General features: G+C 40.4%; 1 long non-coding RNA gene across 1 annotated transcript; it reads right to left on the reverse strand.

The window, feature by feature from the left end:
* Positions 1-14,385: 14,385 nt before the first annotated feature.
* LOC107770489 (uncharacterized) lies at positions 14,386-16,614 on the reverse strand. The gene is made up of 2 exons (XR_001644624.2): positions 16,085-16,614; positions 14,386-14,844 (listed from the first exon to the last, which is right to left on the reverse strand). It is a non-coding gene; the product is annotated as an uncharacterized LOC107770489 (long non-coding RNA).
* Between the last annotated feature and the right edge of the window lie 2,532 nt (positions 16,615-19,146).

Consider the following 19,146-nt stretch of genomic DNA (forward strand, 5'->3'; position numbering starts at 1 on the left):
TTCGCGACCAGATGAGGGAGCATCAAGAAAAGGTCGATAAGATACCAGGCGCCCCAAAGTTACTAGCAAAATGAGACGTTGGTCGGTTCATCGAACAACCGTACATCAATGAAGCGGCTCCACATGCCATTCCCAAAAACTTCAAAATGCCACCATACCTAAAGATATACGACGGTACTATAGACCCCGAATATCACATCATTCATTATGTCACAACGGTGAAGGGCAACGACCTTTCGAAGGAGCAAGTACCATCAGTGTTACTGAAAAAGTTCGGCAAAACCTTAACGGGGAGGGGGATCCTTAACCTAGTATTCACAACTGTCGGCGCGGTCAATAACAACATTTGAGGAAATGGCCGACAAGTTCATCGCCGCCCATGTAGAGGCTAAAAAGGCGGAGGCCAGTATAAGTGATATATCCGCCATTAGACAATCACGTGGTGAGGGACATAAGGATTTCCTCCCCCGGTTTAACAGGGTAAAAATGAGCCTACCAAATGTATTAGGAGGGATGGCGGTATCATCTTTCCAGAACGGGTTGAACAGGAACGGGTCGAGAGCAACCAGAAAGTTGTTAAGCAGGCTCATGAAATACCCCCTTCACCACTTGGGAAGAGATCCACAATGCCTACTGTGCCGAGGTGAGAGCCGACGAGGATGACCTTAACAGTCCGACCCAATAGTTGACGTCAGTTCAAACGGAGTCGAGAAAAGATCGTCGTAACGGCAGTCGAAGAGATTAGTCAGGCCCTCGTCTCAACCGATAAAGACATCAACCCTACATTAGAACAGCCGTCCCACCGTCCCCTCGACATGCGGAAGGGCCATCCAGGCCACATACAAGGACTCAGCCGGTATGCCTCCACTCTTATATGCTCACAATTTTTGTGTTTCCCCTTCAGAAAAAGTGTACGCACTAGAGAAGCTTGGCACAAAGGTGAAATGGCCACAAAAGATGAAGTCCGACCTAAGTACCCGAAAGTCGAACATCCTCTACGAATTTCACCAGGAGCGGGGTCACAAAACTGAGGACTACATAGATCTACGGCAAAAGGTAGTAAACATGCTGAACCAAGGGCACCTGAGGGAACTGATGAGCGACCGTGGACGAGCCAACTTTGGTCGCGGACGTGAACAACACCAGGGGCCTCCAAAGCCACCCTCCCCCGCCTGCACCATCCAAATGATCATTAGCGGAGGCGATGAAGTAGCAATCAACCATGTGAAGTTCACCACTACACACAAACTGAAGCGGTTGATCACTCACGAACGGTACGACGACCTCGAATACAATATCATTTTACGGTTTGACTTTCCCTCATTTCGATGCTCTTGTTATTACTTTACGTATTTCAGATACTGATGTGAAAAGAATAATGGTAGATGAGGTAAGCGGCGCATGTATTATCCACCCTTGAGTCCTCACACATATGAGACTCGAAGACAAGATAGTACAGCGTTGCATAACACTAACAGGTTTTAACAATACAGTTGACGGACCTTTGGGGAGATAATGCTACCCGTTCTGGCCGAGGGCGTCACCCTAGAAACAATGTTCCATGTCATGAACCAAGACACAACTTACAATGCCATCATAGGGCGGCCATGGATACACGCCATGAGAGCTATACCGTCAAGCCTATATCAAGTAATCAAGTTCCCTAATCCATGGGGGATATTCAACATCTGAGGCGAACAACGCACCGCCTAAGAATGCTATCGTATCGCCCATGATTTCATATACACCCAACAACTAAAGGTAACAGACTCAGAAGCATAACAATTACCGAAGTCAGGGACCGAATTCGACGTACAAATAGACGTCATCACGGACTTCGACATCATGGAAGCCGATGAGTCAATGGTAGAAGACCTCGATCCCGTCCAACTAAATAGTAGAAACATCTACAAAAAGGCTTACATCGGACACTAACTCTCAGAACCAGGTAAATTTCACATGTTTTAATTGACAACGCTGATTTGTTTGCCTTCTCCCATGCAGATATGTCAGGCATCCCCAAAGACGTTGCCACTCACAAGATGAATGTCGACCCACTCTATCCACCAGTGTGGAAAATAAGAAGAAAATTCAATGTCGCAATCAACGAGGCCATCAATGATGAAGTAGATAAGCTGCTCGCCAATAGTTCTATCAAAATACCCCTAATGGGTCACCAATGTGGTCATGGTAAAAAAGAAAAACAGGAAATGGCGGATGTGCGTAGATTTCATATACCTAAACAAGGCATGCCCAAAAGACTCCTTTCTCTTGCCTCACATCGACTAGCTCATCGACGCAACAATAGGGCACGAATTTCTAAGCTTCTTGGACGCCAACTCGAGTTACAATCAAATCCTCATGGAGGAGGAGGACCAGGAGAAAACTACTTTCATCACCCATCAGGGAACGTAGTGTTACAGAGTCATGCCATTCGGGTTGAAGAATGCAAGGGCAACATACCAAAGGTTGGCCACCAAGATGTTAAAAGACCAACTCGGCAAGACAATGGAAGTCTACATCAATGACATGTTAGTCAAATCAAAAAGGAAAGAAGACCACATCAACCACTTAAAAGACGCCTTCGGAATATTAAGGCAGTACGGTATGAAACTAAACCCTGAAAAATGTGCCTTCGGTGTAACCTCAGGAAAATTTCTTGATTTCTTGGTATCATAAAGAGGCATCGAAGTCAATCCAGAACAAATCAAAGCCATTAAAGGGATACCTAAAGTGCTAACCAGCAAGAAACATGTGTAAAAACTGACTAGCCATATAGCCGCCCTGTCGAGATTCATCTCACGGTCATCCGACAGATGCCACAAATTCTTCAACATGCTGAAAAAAGACAATGGGCTCCAGTGGAATTCAGAATGCATCGATGCCCTGAGGGAACTAAAGGCATACTTGTCCTCGTCCCCACTGCTCGCCAAAGCAGAACCTGGCGAACGCCTCCTAATATACCTAGCCGTCTCAGAGGTCACGGCAAGCGCAGCGTTGGTCTACGAAAACAAAGGTACGCAATCTCCAATTTATTATATTAGCAAAACCCTGGTCGACGCCGAAACGAGGTACCCCCACCTCGAGAAATTGTCATTACCATTGGTTATTGCTTTCAGGAAAGCTTAGAACCTATTTTCAGTGCCATCCCATATTGGTGGTGACAACATTCCCCTTGCGGCTATCGGGAAGACTGGTCAAGTGGGCCATAGAATTGAGCAAGCACAATATAACATATCAGCCACGAACAATGATAAAATCGCAGGTAATCGCTGACTTTGTCACTGATTTTCGTGCCAAAATAATGCTTGAGGTCGAGCAGGAAGCTTCCCATACTCCGCCTGGGCAACCCAACCTCTGGGTCCAATACACCGACGATGCATCCAACGCATCAGGATCTAGACTGAGACTCGTACTCGAGGTCCCAACAGGCGAAATTATCGGCCAATCCATACGGTTCCCCAATATGACTAACAATGAAGCTGAGTATGAGGCCGTAATTGCAGGATTAAAGCTAGCTCTCAAATATAGCGCACGACGAGTCCTTCTCAGATGCGACTCACAAAGCGTTGTCAACCAAGTTACAAGGGATTTCCAAATCAAAGAGCAGAGGTTACAAAAGTACCAAGCAGAAATTCATAAACTACTGTCGGAATTCGATGAATGTCGACTCGACCATATACCTCGAGTGCAAAACATCGAGGCAGATAGCCTCCCCAAATTAGCAACAACCACAAAAAATATAGCTAAAGAGGACATGGTTACTGTCCTCCACTCGTCAATAGACCAACTTGAGGTACACTCTATAAATTTGACTTGGGACTAGTACAACTGCATCATGACATATTTTTCAGGAGGGAGTACTCCCGCAATACAAAAAGGAAGCTAAAAAGCTTCGAATGCAGGCAGCCAGGTACATCATCATAAATCACGACCTGTACAAGAGAACATTTGGGGGCATCTTGGCAAAATGCTTAGGGCTGAATCAAACAAGGCCCGTGCTCGAAGAAGTACACGGAGGTCACTGTGGTGCCCATACAGGCAACCAAGCCCTCGTCAGATGCCTCATTCGGGTAGGATATTACTGGTCCACTATGAAAAAGAAAGCTACAGATTATGTCAAGAGGTGCGAGTAGTGCCAAAAGTACGCACCTATGATATATCAAGCAGGAGAACACCTCAACTCTGTCACTTCGCCATGGGCGTTCATCAAGTAGGGAATGGACATCGTCGGACCCCTCCTAGTGGGGCAAGGTAAGATACGTTTTCTTTTGGTTTTAACTGACTACTTTTCCAAATGGGTGGAAGCAGGTGAGTTCACCCAAATACACGAACAAGAAGTCATCACATTCATATGGAGGAACATCACATGCCGTTTCAGCATCCCTAAAAAAAATTAGCTATGACAATGGGCCCTAATTCACCGGGAAAAAGACCACTGAGTTCTTCGAAAAATGGTACATCAAGCGAATACTCTCGACGCCATATCATCCCGCCGATAACGGTCAAGCGGAATCCTCCAACAAAATAATATTAAACATCTTAAAGAAAAAACTCGAGGACGCCAAAGGGTTATGGCCAGAATTGCTACCAGAAGTACTATGGACCTACCGCACCATGCCAAAAACGAGCATAGGTGAAACACCATATTCACTAGTCTACGGGACTGATGCCATGATACATGTCGAGGTCGGGGATCCTAGCTTGAGATACTCCAATGAAAGCGGACAAAACAACAATGAGAATAGGAAACAAGACCTCGACGAGGCAGAAGAACGAAGAGACATGACTTACGTAAGAATGGTAGCCCAAAAACAACAAGCAAAAAATTACTACAAAAAAATCCAAAATACGACAGCTTAAAGTCGGAGACAGTAGCAAGCAAAGGAGCATTCCAACTAGAAACAATGGAAGTAAAACTACTATAAAACAATTGGAATGTCGCCCACCTCAAATACTTCAACTTCTGAAAAAGGACGCCCCTCTAGTCGTACTCTTTTTTTCCTCACCCGGGTTTTGTCCCAATTGGGTTTTCTAGGGAAGGTTTTTAACGAGACGACAAAGGGGACGTCTCAAAGTTCAAGTATGATTCATCGCCCGACCTGCCAACTGCTTCTCCAGGCCGAATGATGAAGAGACTAGATACATGGAAACTTCTCCAATATATGTATGAAGCAGACGTATAGTATTCTCTAGTGAATAAATTAAAGCAGCATTTTGTACTCTCCACCAAGATATTCTCCAATGAATGAAATAAAGCAACATTTTACTCTTCACTGTCTCTTTTGTTTTCGCATCTAACATTCGACCTCGCTCGAATTACTTATTATTCAACCTCGCTCGAATTACTTAATATTCGACCTCGCTCGAATTACTTAACGTTCTACCTCGCTCGAATTACTTAACGTTCGACCTCACTCGAATTATTTAAGGTACGACCTCGCTCTAATTACTTAACGTTCGACCTCGCTAAAATTACTTAACGTCTGACATCGTTCGAATTACTTAACATTCGACCTCGCTCGAATTACATAACCTTCGACCTCGCTCGAATTACTTAACCTTCGACCTCACTCGAATTACTTAACGCGAGACCTCGTTCGAATTACTTAACATTCGACCTCGCTCGAATTGCTTTACACTCCACCTTACTCGAGTTACTTTAAGATCTGCGATCAACTATGCCATAACATGACACACAAGCAGCCGAAAAGCCAAGGACTTCACCGCACAACAAACAAAAATGACAATTCAGAGATACACAACAAAAAATGTAATCATTCCATTACAACTGTTATATCACAAAACTTTTTACAAAAGGGCCCGAAAATGCCCTCACAAAAATAGCAAGGCAAAATAAAAAAAAAATACAACAGCCCTACGCCGCGTTATCCCCTTCAGCATACTCCTCATTATACCAGGAATCCGAGGCGAGCCTATCCGCATCATCATCGACATCGTCCCCGCTAGGCATACCGAGATTATAACCACAAGCTTCACAGGCCGCACGTGCTTTAACACGGACACCCTCGAGCTTTGCCTCAGAAACCTTCTTGTCGGCCTTCTGGGACTTGTACACATCAAGCTGAGCATCGTCATAAACCCACATCTCATACAACTCCCACGGCATGACGGGATCGACAGAAGTATGAGACGTAGATGGCTGCGACTACCATCACACATCCTCAGCCTTCAAAGCAACAACCCGTCCATTCAATCTGGACAACTTCGCCTATAGATCTTGAATCCGCTCTTTTAACCTCGCAACCTTGAGCGCCGACGTCTCCACCTCATTATCCTGCTCAAACCTATAAACATGAAGGGCATTATCCAAGGCTGCTACTTCAGATATGGCGGCCACCCTGCCTTTTTTGGCATGAGCCAATTCATCGACTTTAACACTCAACTCACCCCGCATATCGACAACCTCCTCTTCCCTCTACCCAACCTCAGAATAAAAGAAGCTACACGTACCTGAAGATCGGCGTTCTCGGCCATCACCCCCTTGCTCACCTCGAGCTCATCATCTTTGGCCTTAAGAGCCGCCTCAAGCTCGCTACATCGACCTATGTCCTTCATGGCTCATCATCCTACTCCTTCAGCTCTTCAACTTTCTGTGCCAACTCTTTCCCTTTCTGTTTAAGCCCATTACGAAATAGCTAAAACTTGCTATCTTGAGTAAAGACATCAACCAACGCATGGTGCTTGGTATGATATCCTTTGTACTTGGTTCACCTTCTTAAAAACGGTCGTCCTCCGCTCATCCCTCCGGTTGCACTCGATCTCCATAATGAGTGCCTGACATGCAGAGGAAAGAAAGTGAGCATAAGCAGATTACGCATGCGAAACAAATCCTAACAGGAAAAGAAAAAACACTTACTCTAAAAGCATGCTAGAAATACTCCGCGATAGATCTGCATCACTCATCGCCTGAAGCGCCACGTTCTTAGAAGCGGCGCACAAGGGAGCGAAGGACAAAACTACCTGCTCAGAGTTCACCAAAAGATCATAACCCACGAGGAATGATTACGTGTAAGTTAGGACCCTCCGTCCTCACTTCCACGCGGGTATTTTTCTCCAAAAAGGCCCGTACCTCTTCGGGATCGATGTCTGAGCCTGAACCATCATCCTTTGCGAGCACCACTCCATCTCCTCCGGCCACTGACCCGTGTAGGTTTGCCGCCTTGGTATACCCCCCGGCCCTAGGGACCTCCCCGCCATAATAGAATCTGTCATAAAAACGGTCCCTGCATCTGGCATAGGTGGCTCTCGAGTCAATGACCTTTTTCTTTTCAACACTAGTGGCGACGGTCGTTTTGAGTTCCATTCTCCTCCCCTTTCTCGATGGCGATTCCTCTCCGTTATAGGACTCATATACAAGGTGGTAGATGGGTCGGGAACAGATGTCATCCCGTACAATAATATTCCGAGGAAGGGGGGTCCCTAATTGACAAAGTTTGAGTACGTCCGCCCACAACCAAATTAAATTGCATCCCTGCAAATGTAATGTCCTGGCGAAATATCAGCACCAAAGCTTTCTTTTTGGAAGCCCGTCGTCCTGTCACCACAAAGAGGTCGTATCAATAAATAACGGCAAATAACAGAAAGCCAAAACAGAAGTAACACTTACTAGATGGGACCTTCGGTCCAAAGCATTTGTAGAAGACCACCCAATCTCGAATGCCCCCCCATGTGAGGTAACACGCGAGCCACACAATCTTCAATGCCGATGACGGGAAAGGGTGAACGCCTCTCAGCTAAAAAAACAACACAAAGAAACTAGAAATGAATGAAAATCAAAAGGGACGGAAGAAGATAACAAACGTATGCGATCAATACCTACGATTATGATTCCACTTCTCGGGAAATCCAGTAGGGTCCGACACCAAGTGCTTTGTTTTGATAAAAAAGTACTTGTGCCAAAACTTCCGATTCATCCTATCGTCCATTCCAACTATCAGCCCTCTGGTCCCGTGATATCGCAGGTGTATCATAGTGCCTTTATAAAAACTAGGTGAAAACAAGTGTAATATGTGGCAGGCATCAAACTTGCAACTAGCCAACTTTGCATACTTTGTCAACATCCTGAAAACTTTATACAAATACGGAGACAGTTGCGCCGGGCAGACGTTGTAAAATCGGCAGAATTCCTCTGCCAGTGGAAGAAAAGGGAGAGTATAACTGATTAAGAAAGGGTAAACATAAAAGGCACAATACCCAGGTCGATGGACCTCTACGATGTCGCCACCAGCCGGAACCATCTCGACGTGAGAAGGGATATGATATATAGATCAGAGTTCAGCTATGTGAGACAGCCTAGTCTCAAAGATCACCGAAACAGGAGCAGGTGCAAGTTCCTTGTGGAAATCACTTCTATACAAGGGGTTTCTGGGAATTATCTCCTCTACGATAGGAAAACGCTCTCCCTTTTCAGCCATGAGATCCTCACAGCCGGAAGGAGGAGCCACCGACAACGGAGTGGCGTCGGAAACTTCGTCACGAATGTGAAGGGTTTGTGACATCTCAACAAGTGTGCTACTAAACCTAAAGAAAGAGGTCATAATTGGGTACGAAGGAGAGAAACAAAATCGTAAAGACAAAGCTAATAACAGGGACTGACAAAGAAGATCGAAGGAAAATAGTGTTCATGCAAGGAGGGGAATGGTGGAAACTTCTAAAAAATGAAATCCTTATCTATTTATAGGGTTGGATGGCACGAGAATCGAAGCTAAAGATTGTCAGTGACACTAAAACCAAAGCTAAAGGCACGCAGATGCTGTCTCAAGAAGATGCGTAATGATGATGCACATGGTTGTGACGGCATTCCATGGTAACCACATCAGTCATGACTCTGCCGGTTGCGTCGTTCTCTCGATCTTGGTTGACCCAGCTTAATTCAATGGCCAAATTCTCCAGAGATAAAAGAAAATAATGTCCACTTATCGAGGACGTGCAGGTCCACGACCTTAACAAGCGGAGGGACTAATTGTATAGGTCCAATTTGGTGACCACGATAACGGACACACAAGAAAAGGGACAGGTTGACGACGATATAACGACTGAAGGTTGTTCTCACAAAGGCTGATGTCAAAAGCGGGCAGCCGAGATAAGAAAGTAACGGGAGCATAGGTTCATAAGTGGGCATAAAAAATATCCAAAGGAATATTATTTATGCTGTACCTTTTAGGGTTTTTGGGGAATATCCCTTATAAATAGGAAGAGATAGGGAACAAAAGAGGATCCTTCTTCTTTGGAACTTCGAGAAAGAAAATACATTGTAAGAGTTAATAAAAGAAAATATCCAAAAATTGTCTTATTTGTTGGTAATATTATTGAAGCACACGTTGTTCCATCTTGATCCACAAATCTAGAGATTTCATATCCATCCCAACTTCATACTTTTCCACGTCGCAGACAGAGAAAAGGGACATCCCAATCATATGATAGTTGGGTCATAGATCCCTTTTCATTACATTTATTGCCATTGCTTACATTTATTGTATATTTATACCACCATATTTATTGTCAACCATAGTGTATCGAATCCGTTATTTGATGCATCTGAACACAACTCGTTTCATAAATCTTCTATTTTATCCGGTCTAGAAGTTATTAAGTTCAACTAAGATTCACCCCTTTAATTCATCATTAATTGGTTTAGCTATTATTTGCTCAAACAATTTGGTGCCGTCTATGAGGAGAATTTAGTTCAAATTTTAGTTCCTTCTAGATAAAAAAACAGCCATCTTTTCTTCGTTTGCACAAACTGACAATGGCAGGAAAAGGAGGTGCAAGACTGAAAGCAATAGCAGACGTCACTACCAACATTTTGAACACCATCAACAAAGATGGCAGGGAAGATAACGGGAACGTTACACCAAACGCTACACCTAGGAGGAGTGCTTCACCTCCCCCTCATGTAAAAGTACATAACATAAGTCCCTGATATGTGTACTGATAGTCGACTCCACATTTTTTTACTTCAAAGGCGAGTCACGATTTTATTGCCACTGTGCGTAAAAGAGTTGCCGAAGGGGACTAGGCCTTATCTTCGTATACATTTTGGAGCGTGTACTAGTAGGACTCAAGATTTGTAAACATAACAGTTCCCTAGCTATGAACAAACTCGTTGACCCCAAAATAAAGTGGCAATAAAGCTGGGAGTTCAAGGTGGCTCAAACATGAGCATGCTTATTCTCCTCTTCTTGACTCGAAATGAACGTATTTGCCATCTATATGTGTTCAAAAGTCCTTTAATCTGACTAGGTAAAGAGCAAAAAATTGTACATATGTACTATTTTTCCTGATTGTGGCTTAGAGAGGCCATTCTATCTGCGACTTGGTTGGCCTCTCTTAAATAATGATTAGTGAAGATACCTTGTCTATTAATGAGTTTCTTAATATCTTGGACTGCTTCTTTGATTCTCCACGGAATGGTCCAGTTGTCAGAGATGCAATTTTGTAGTAACATTGAATCAGTTTCACCAATGATTAAGCTGAACCTTTTTTCTATACACCACTTGATCCCAAAAAAGTAAGCACATGCCTCAGCCCAATTGCTTGTACCTTGCCCCAGAGGAATAGAGTAGGCCATTATAAATTTGCCCAGATTGTCCCTCACTACACCTCCTCCTCCACATTCACCATTTTTGCATGAACCATCACTGTTAAGTTTCACAAACAAGATAGGTTTAATCCATCTCACCACAGAGGTATTTGTTTCCATTAGAGGTAGTTCCCAAACTCTGCATAGGTTCTCCCATATGTAGTTGAGATCCAATTTTCTGAATTGAGCTTTGACAATTTGTATAATATTGAAGTTGATCAGTGAGATAGATCTTGCAACTACTGGTCTCTCCATTTCATATTTAGAGCTGCATCTTGACCTCCATAACTCCCATATTACTATAGGTGGAAGTATCCTGCAAATATAGGCAGCCACGAGTTAGCAATATTATGATTCCAGTAATTTACAAGCAAGTTTCTAAGTGGTACTCCCCTGTATACAATGCCAATGTTGCCCGGATAGTAATCCCATATGAGTTGCGCATATTGTCCACTGATAAACAAATGTTGAACAGACTCTTCTGTAGGTTGCATATTTAAACCTGTACAACAACAACAACACTTAGAAACAATATTAGTGCCAAGTTTTTTGATTCTATCATCAGTGGGAATTCTGTCTTGGGCAGCTCTCCATGTAATTCAGGCCATTTTAAAAGGCATATTTTTGTGCGAGATCATGCTATCAAATTGGGAGATTTGTTTCCTCTGTCTTAGTTTCTTCCAGGCAGAGGCTATAGATAAATTTCCATCTTGAGTTTCATTCCAGATTGGGACGTCATTTTCATCAGGATGAAAATTGATTTGAAGTGTTGAAATCTGGTCTTTCACATTATCAGGAGGCTGGATGTTTAAAGTGGACCAGTCCCACAGACCCTAATTTAGAACTTAATTGACCTTGATAGTATCATGTACAAGAGCTCCTCCCATTCTATTGTGTAGAGGATCAATCTTGGACTAGTTGTCAAACCAAAAACTGATATTCCTTTTTTTCAACTGCCATTGGATGCATGGCTCAATTCACTCTTCAACTTACACATGGCCTTCCAACTATACGATTGCCCATTTCTCCATTAAAGGTTGACAGGATGCTTATTGCCAAAGTATTTGGCTTTCATAAATTGAAACCATAGGGAATTACTGGTTCTCAGGTTCCACCATTGTTTAGCCATGAAAGCCTGATTAATATCTTCAAGCCTTTTGAAATTAGGCCCCCCTCTTCATAAGTGAAACATGAGTTAGACCAGGAGACCCAATGGTATCTTCCCCTTCTTCTTGGCCAGACCAGAAAAATCTGGCTATAAACTTCTCAATCATATCCAGTGACCCTTTAGGTGGATGAACAACTGCCAGCGTATGAGTATTGATGGCTAGGCGAACAAGTCTAATGAGGAAAACCCTGCCCCCGCTAGATAAAAATGTTAGATGCCAACCTCTAAATCTATTGATGGTTTCTGCCAAAGCTTCAGGGAGAATCAACTTTTGGGAGCATCACCAAGCAAGTATGAGAGAAAGTCTAGGTAAAACAACCCTATGGAAGAAAGCTACCGCTGCTCTATGAACATCATTACCAACCACAGACCAAGCAGTTTGATAGAATCTTCCACTAAGGCCATCCGAACCTAGTGCACTATCAGGATTAATAGAGAAGACACTGTCTTTGACTTCTTGAGTAGATGGAGTGGACATCAGGAAGTTGTTGTCATCATCATTGATGACCTTTTTAATAATATTCAAGGCTTGAAGGTCTTCAGTGGTGTTATCAACGCTAAAAAGATCCTAAAAAAATTTTACTCCAGCATCAACTATCTCAGCAATACCCTCCACCCAATTACCATTACAATCTTTGATCTTCACGATGGATAACTTTTTCCTTCTATCTTGAATGGTACCATGAAAAAGGCAGTGTTTTCATCATCTTCAGATAACCACTTAACTTTGGCTTTTTTTCTAAGCACACTATCTTATAATTTTAGGAACCTGGTGAATTCTGCCTTAGCTTTGGATCATTTGAGTCTGTTGCCTTGGTTATTGTCATCAAGGTAGACATCTTCTGGCCTTCTAATTTCCATTTTCAGTTTTTTTTGGTTCCTCATAAATATCCCCAAATTCAGTTCTAGTCTAAGAGCTTAATGCATTGCATACTCTCTTGATTTTTTTATGCAAATTGTATAGATGATTGCCATTGTCTTCTCCAAGCCATGCTTGTTGAATCACATTGAGGTACTCCTCATGCTCCACCCAGAAATTCAGAAACTTGAAATACCTAACATACTCAGAAAGACAAGAACCACAAGGATTCAATAGTGGATAATGATTAGAACAGGATCTAGACATGTGCGTGACTGAGGTCCCACCAAATAGATCAAACCATTCAGCATTGTAAACCAATCTGTTCAATCTTTTCCATATAGTATTTGGGGGGTCTTTGTTGTTACTCCATGTGAAACTAGATCCTACATAACCCCCGTCACACCTTCTTTTTCACACCCCCGGAAGGGAGCATAAGGGAATTTTTTCAAATTTAAGTGACAATCGAAACAGGATTATTTAATTAAAAATCAGATTCGCTACTTGGGATAATTTATGGTGTCCCAAGTCACCGGTTCAAATCCGAATCGAGGAAAGATTGACTCTGTTTTACATTCCGCGAACACAAAAATTCGGGTAAGGAATTCTGTTAATTTGGGAGAAGGTGTTAGGCATTCCCGAGTTCCGTGGTTCCTTTGATCATACTTGGCTTAATCAAATTGTCAAATTACTTAGTTTTAGAACCTATATGCATTTGCCCTTTTTAATTAAGAAAATATCTTTAAAAAGGTCACGCGCACGTATACCCATTTGTTCGGTGTGTCAAAAATCATGTCACGCGGACGTGTCCACGATTTATAACACTTTATTATTATTAAGAAAGTTTGGGCCAAAGTTGCGCGAACGCATACTCCGATTTTATTTTTAGAAATCGTGATCATGTCATGCGAACGTGTCCACAACCACAATGATATATTAAATAGGCCTAGAGCAACTACGAGCATTTGTCATTTTTATATCTAAGTCATAAGATTAATACGAGGGCCATGAATGATTAAAATGTGGATAGCACACCTCGGACTATATAAAGAACTATATTTAATTAAAGCGGACTATGTTAATAAAAAATTTATTATTAAGAAAGTTTGATCGAAGTTGCGCGAACGCATACTCCGAATTGGTTTTTAGAATCATGATTATGTCACGCGAACGTGTACACAATCACGATAAAACATAAGAACTATTAAGGGAATTTTTCATAAAGCACCATCTTTTAAGTCTAATTAGCCATTTATAGATACCCTTTGCTATATTACGTGTTATAGATACCTTTTATGTTTTTATACAATGTATTTTATGTATTTAAGCTATTGTATTCATTAATACAACCAAAATAATAGGCGTAAAAACTGGAATTCCAGCTAAGTTTGACATGTATTTAGCTGTATTCAAGCGGCATTAACGTTAAATACAGAAGGTTAAACTGGTTAAAAACGGAAGGAAATCAAATCACATGATATTCTCCTAATTTAACTCCACGAACTAAGGAAATCAAATCACATGATATTCTCCTAATTTAACTCCACGAACTAAGGAAATCAAATCACATGATATTCTCCTAATTTAACTCAACGAACTAAAACGATCCCTCATTAATCTGTATTTGAAAGATACATAATAAAGATTATAGCTGAATAAAGAGAAATACATATGAATAATACAGTTGAGTAGAACTGTATACAGTTGAATACAACAAAATACAACTTAATTCATCTGAATAAAACACTTGAATACAACAAAATATAATTGAATACAGCTGAATAAAACTCTTGAATGTAACAAAATACAACTAACTTCTGCTAAATAAAATAGTTAAATACAACTGATTAAAACTGAATACAAGAGAATACGCATAACTTTTTAATACATCTAAAATATATAAATTAATGCTACTGAATACATGTGAATACAACTGAAATATACATTCGAATACAACAGAATACAAATAGGCGATTTGGGCGATCTAGAGAGAGAAGCAGCCTGATGGCTTCGCCGCCCGGTAGTCAGCTATTAATTCCGGCTGGTCAGCCCCTTAACACATCTGCCCAACCTCCTACAACAACTACAAACAATCCCCAGCCCTCAAATCCCACAAACGAAGCCATGAATTACGCAAAAGCTGTGAACCCTACTTCAACGACCACTGCCAAGCAGAATCGAGCCGCTACAGTTGAACCAATTGCTCTTCGTCTATCAAAATCAACGAATTAAACTTACCATAGGCGATTGTAATAGAGTGATAATGGAGGAGAACTAGAGAATTTGGGTGGGAGAAGAGGTATGAATCGTGGGTTGAGGGAGAAAGAGTAAAGTGTATGCAAAAAGAGAGAGAACGTGGTTAGTCAATTTTAATGTGATTATGCGAGAGAAAAGACTAAAAAGGAGAAAGAAAAATATTATTTAGCATATATGGTGCCTTAAATATAGGATATAACTATAATTAGATATTTGGCTATAAAGTATAAAAGGTATTTATAGGATGTAATATTTTAAAATGGTATTTATTTAAAATAAATAGGGTACTAAGGTTTTCTATAGGGTGTAAAAATTCCAACTATTAATTACTATTAGGCTTTGGCTTTTCCCTACTCCCATGACCCAGATCCATTTCGTGAATCTTCGTTCAAACCATCCACACAAAACGGACATCCAAACAGAAACATCTAAAGCACCCTAAAAGAAAGAAATAATAACAGTGTAGCATAATTGAGAAGTGGATCAAAATATGATGTTGGCTCATTGGAACGTAGGCTACTATGAAAACGAAATCCAAATCTCACTGATTTTAACAAGCATGAGATGCCATGATACCCATTACTACACAAAATTTCTAACATACTAAATGACGTTTGAAGATAAATTGAAGAACGACAATTCACAACGGAAGACTTTCAGCACTTTATCTTCCTTTGTTCTTTTTCCTTTTCTTTTGACAGAGAATCATTTTGCTAAACCCAAATATACACTTATTTTAGAAGAATCATCTTGAAAATAACCAATCAACCAAATTAGTACTAATGCATCAACTCAAAACTTTAAAGAAAGGAAAAAAATCATCACAGCTAACTTAATGGATAAATACAATACTCTTAATGATTTAACCACCAATGACATTTACAATCCACTTGATAAATTCGTTGATTGAAATTTTTTTTTTAAAAATAACATGAAAAGAGATTCATAATAAAATGACTAATTCAAACTTTCCCATATTATTTTTTGAATGCCAAACGAGGGACAAAGAGTAATAGAACAACATAACACTGGCGACGGAAAAAAATTGAAAGAATGATTAGATCAAACTAAAATTAAACCAGCAGCTTCATTAGAGTTATAACGAAGATGCGAAAACTAAGAAGAATGAGCCAACATCATATTTAAAACCACCCATAAATTGAACTATAACAAAGAGAAGGAGAAGAGTATTGACCTTGAATAATCTTACAATTGACGAAAAATTTCAGCAAATTACAACGGACAGAATACCACAGCCACGAGCAAAATCCAAAAATCGCAACCGAATCGAACGGAATCACGGACTACGCCTCAAACGAACCTCAATTAGCAAGCAACAAACAAAACCCAAATGAACTCCACTCAGTCTCAAAAACCTCAGAAACTTCGCATCTTTAAAATTAAAACCAGAAAGAAGAGATGAAATTATTTTCTTATATCTTTTCTGAAATGTGAATCCTACTAAAAAAAACATAAACCCTCTTTTTTTGTATGTGTTTTTCTGGAATTTTTTGAAGAATACGGAGATGAGGGAAAGAGATTGAAAAGCCTCAAAGAAAATCCCTCAAAACCCTCGTTCTCTTCTTCTGCCCGTTTTTCTCAATGGCTCAGTGCGTGTCTTGCGGCGGTGTGTGTTTCGGACAGTGTGGTCGAAGGGGACAAGGGGGTGTTGGGCGTCGCTATTCTTCAAATGTTGAAGAAGATGAAGAAGCTAAGGATTAGGGTGATTGTTGAAGAAGCAGACGTTCAAGTGGGGTGGGTCTCTTTGTGATGGAAAACGACCCTTTCTCTTCGGTCTAAGTGATTTTTTAGGTTAAGAGGTATCAACCTAGGAATTATGGGTTTGAGAATTATGAGCTAGTCCAAAAATTAGGCTTAAAAATAGGTTGTTTGAGGCCAAAATATTATTCTTTCTCTGTGAACAAGACCAAAATACTACCTTATTTACTAATTAACCCTACTTAAATAAAATAACTATTAAAAAAAGACTAACCATTAAAACAAACCTATTTTTTGGTATTTTCAAATATCATATTAAAATAAAAAAATAAGGTACTATTTTTTGTATTTTTTTAGTTTTACGAAAGGTATATAAACTATAACAACTAAAAAGAAGAAATAATTTTGTAATTTTCATTTTGTGATAAAATAAAGTAAAAAGGTCAAACTAATTAAAATAGCGATATTTGGCCTAAATTAAATATTTACATGCTAAAATATAAAAAATCTTGGGCAGGGTCAAAAATCACATGTCTACAGCTGCCCCTCTTTGACTGAAAACACGAAGTATTTTCAGACAAAGAACGACTAGACAGATTTTTTGACCTGACCCTTATTTAAAGAGACCAAAAGCTACAAGAAAGGAGAATGTGACCAAACCCTGGTATTTGAGTTGCATACATATCCTTGGATATAAAGGAATCAGGCCACGTGTAGTTCAGAAGTAAAAACAGTGATAGAGTATACTGCGGTAGAGAGTCGGTCGAGGTGCCGTTCCGTAGGTGTTCTGGTCCGCGACCGTGTTATTACATCAAAATCAAAAAATGAAAAATACTAACTAAGCCTGTCAACTATGAGTTACAAGATTCCTATCTATAAGTCTTCTGAAGTTTGATCTTGAGTCTTGAATGGTTCTTCATGCAGACTTTGGATTTGAACCTTAACGCTTGCTAGTTACAGGTGCTAGTTCATTCTTCTTTAGCTTTTTGGATCAAAACTGGACATACCATGCTTGTGACTTCAGTCATGTCTTGAGCAGCTCACAACTTTCATCAACTTCTGCATTTGGATTCACTTCTTGCCTTTTTTTTTATTCTGGATTGTGACTAACTTTCATTGATCATCTCGGACTATTGATCGCATTCTTGTCGCGAACTTCTTTTGTTGCTGACTTGAATTGCATTCTGAAGTAAATTCCCTTATTTTCCAGGCGGGTTCCTGATTGCCAAAACTTGAACTATCTTCCTTCGAAACTTGAACCGTTTTCCCTTGTTCTCCAGGTGGGCGCCTGATTGCTGAACTTGAATTGTCCTCCTTCGAAACTGCTTTCCCTTGAAACTTGAACTGTCTTCCCTTGTTCTTCAGGTGAGCGCCTGATTGCTGAACTTGAACTGTCTTCCTTCGAAACTACTTTTTCTTGAAACTTGAACTGTCTTCCCTTGTTCTCCAGGTGGGCGCCTGATACTACAGCAAAACAGACAACAAAAGAAGCTTTTCTACCCCAGTTTGCACTAGGAAGATTTGTGAGTTGTTAGAAAAATTATAAATCACCTACGCTGCTGATGAAAGATGCAATGATGAGAGTTAAATTAATGACTCGACTAGGATGTGCATCTCTTAAAAGTGATTGAGCTTGCGGAAAACTATAAACTAAGCTTGACTAAAGTAAAGACTGATTCTCCAGGTGGGGCCCCTGATTTCAAGAAAACTAAACATTGATAACTAAAGAAAACTAAAAATTGACCTTTTTTTCAAATCCAGACTTCCTTTTTTTTTTCAAATTATCCTAGGAGAAAATCCGTCAGACTAGGTTTTCTATCTTAGGAGAAAGATTCATCAGACTAAGACGTTTATCCTAGGAGAAAATTCATCAGACTAGGTCCTTTTTTCTCTCTTTTTTTTTGTTTTTATTTTTTGGTATCTTAGGAGAAAGATTCATCCGACTAAGACGTTTATCCTAGGAGAAAATTCATCAGACTAGGTCTTCTATCTTAGGAGAAAAATTCATCAGACTAAGATTTTGATCCTAGAAAAAAGTTCATCGGACTAGGTCACTTTTTTTGTTGGTATCTTAGGAGAAAGACTCATCAGACTAAGATTTCTATCCTAGGAGAAAGTTCATCAGACTAGGTCTTCTATCTTAGGAGAAAAATTCATCAGACTAAGATTTTGATCCTAGGCGAAAGTTCATCATACTAGGGTTTTTTATCTTACGAGAAATATTCATCAGACTAAGACGTTTACCCTAGGAAAAAGTTCATCAGACTAGGTCTTCTATCTTAGGAGAAAGATTCATCAGACTAGATTTCGATCCTAGGAGAAAATTCATCAGACTAGGTCCTCCTTTTTGTTATCTTAGGAGAAAGATTCATCAGACTAAGATTTATATTGGGAGGAAAATCCATCAGACTAAGACTTTTTATCCTAGGAGGAAAAATGTGAAGATCAATGGCAAGATTTTATGCACAATAGCAAGACAAATAAATGCAAAGATTTGAGAAACTTTCATTTGTAGTCTCTTCTTTTCTTTTCTTTTCC

Source organism: Nicotiana tabacum, chromosome 18, assembly GCF_000715075.1.
Source record: "Nicotiana tabacum cultivar K326 chromosome 18, ASM71507v2, whole genome shotgun sequence".
Lineage (NCBI taxonomy): Eukaryota > Viridiplantae > Streptophyta > Magnoliopsida > Solanales > Solanaceae > Nicotiana > Nicotiana tabacum.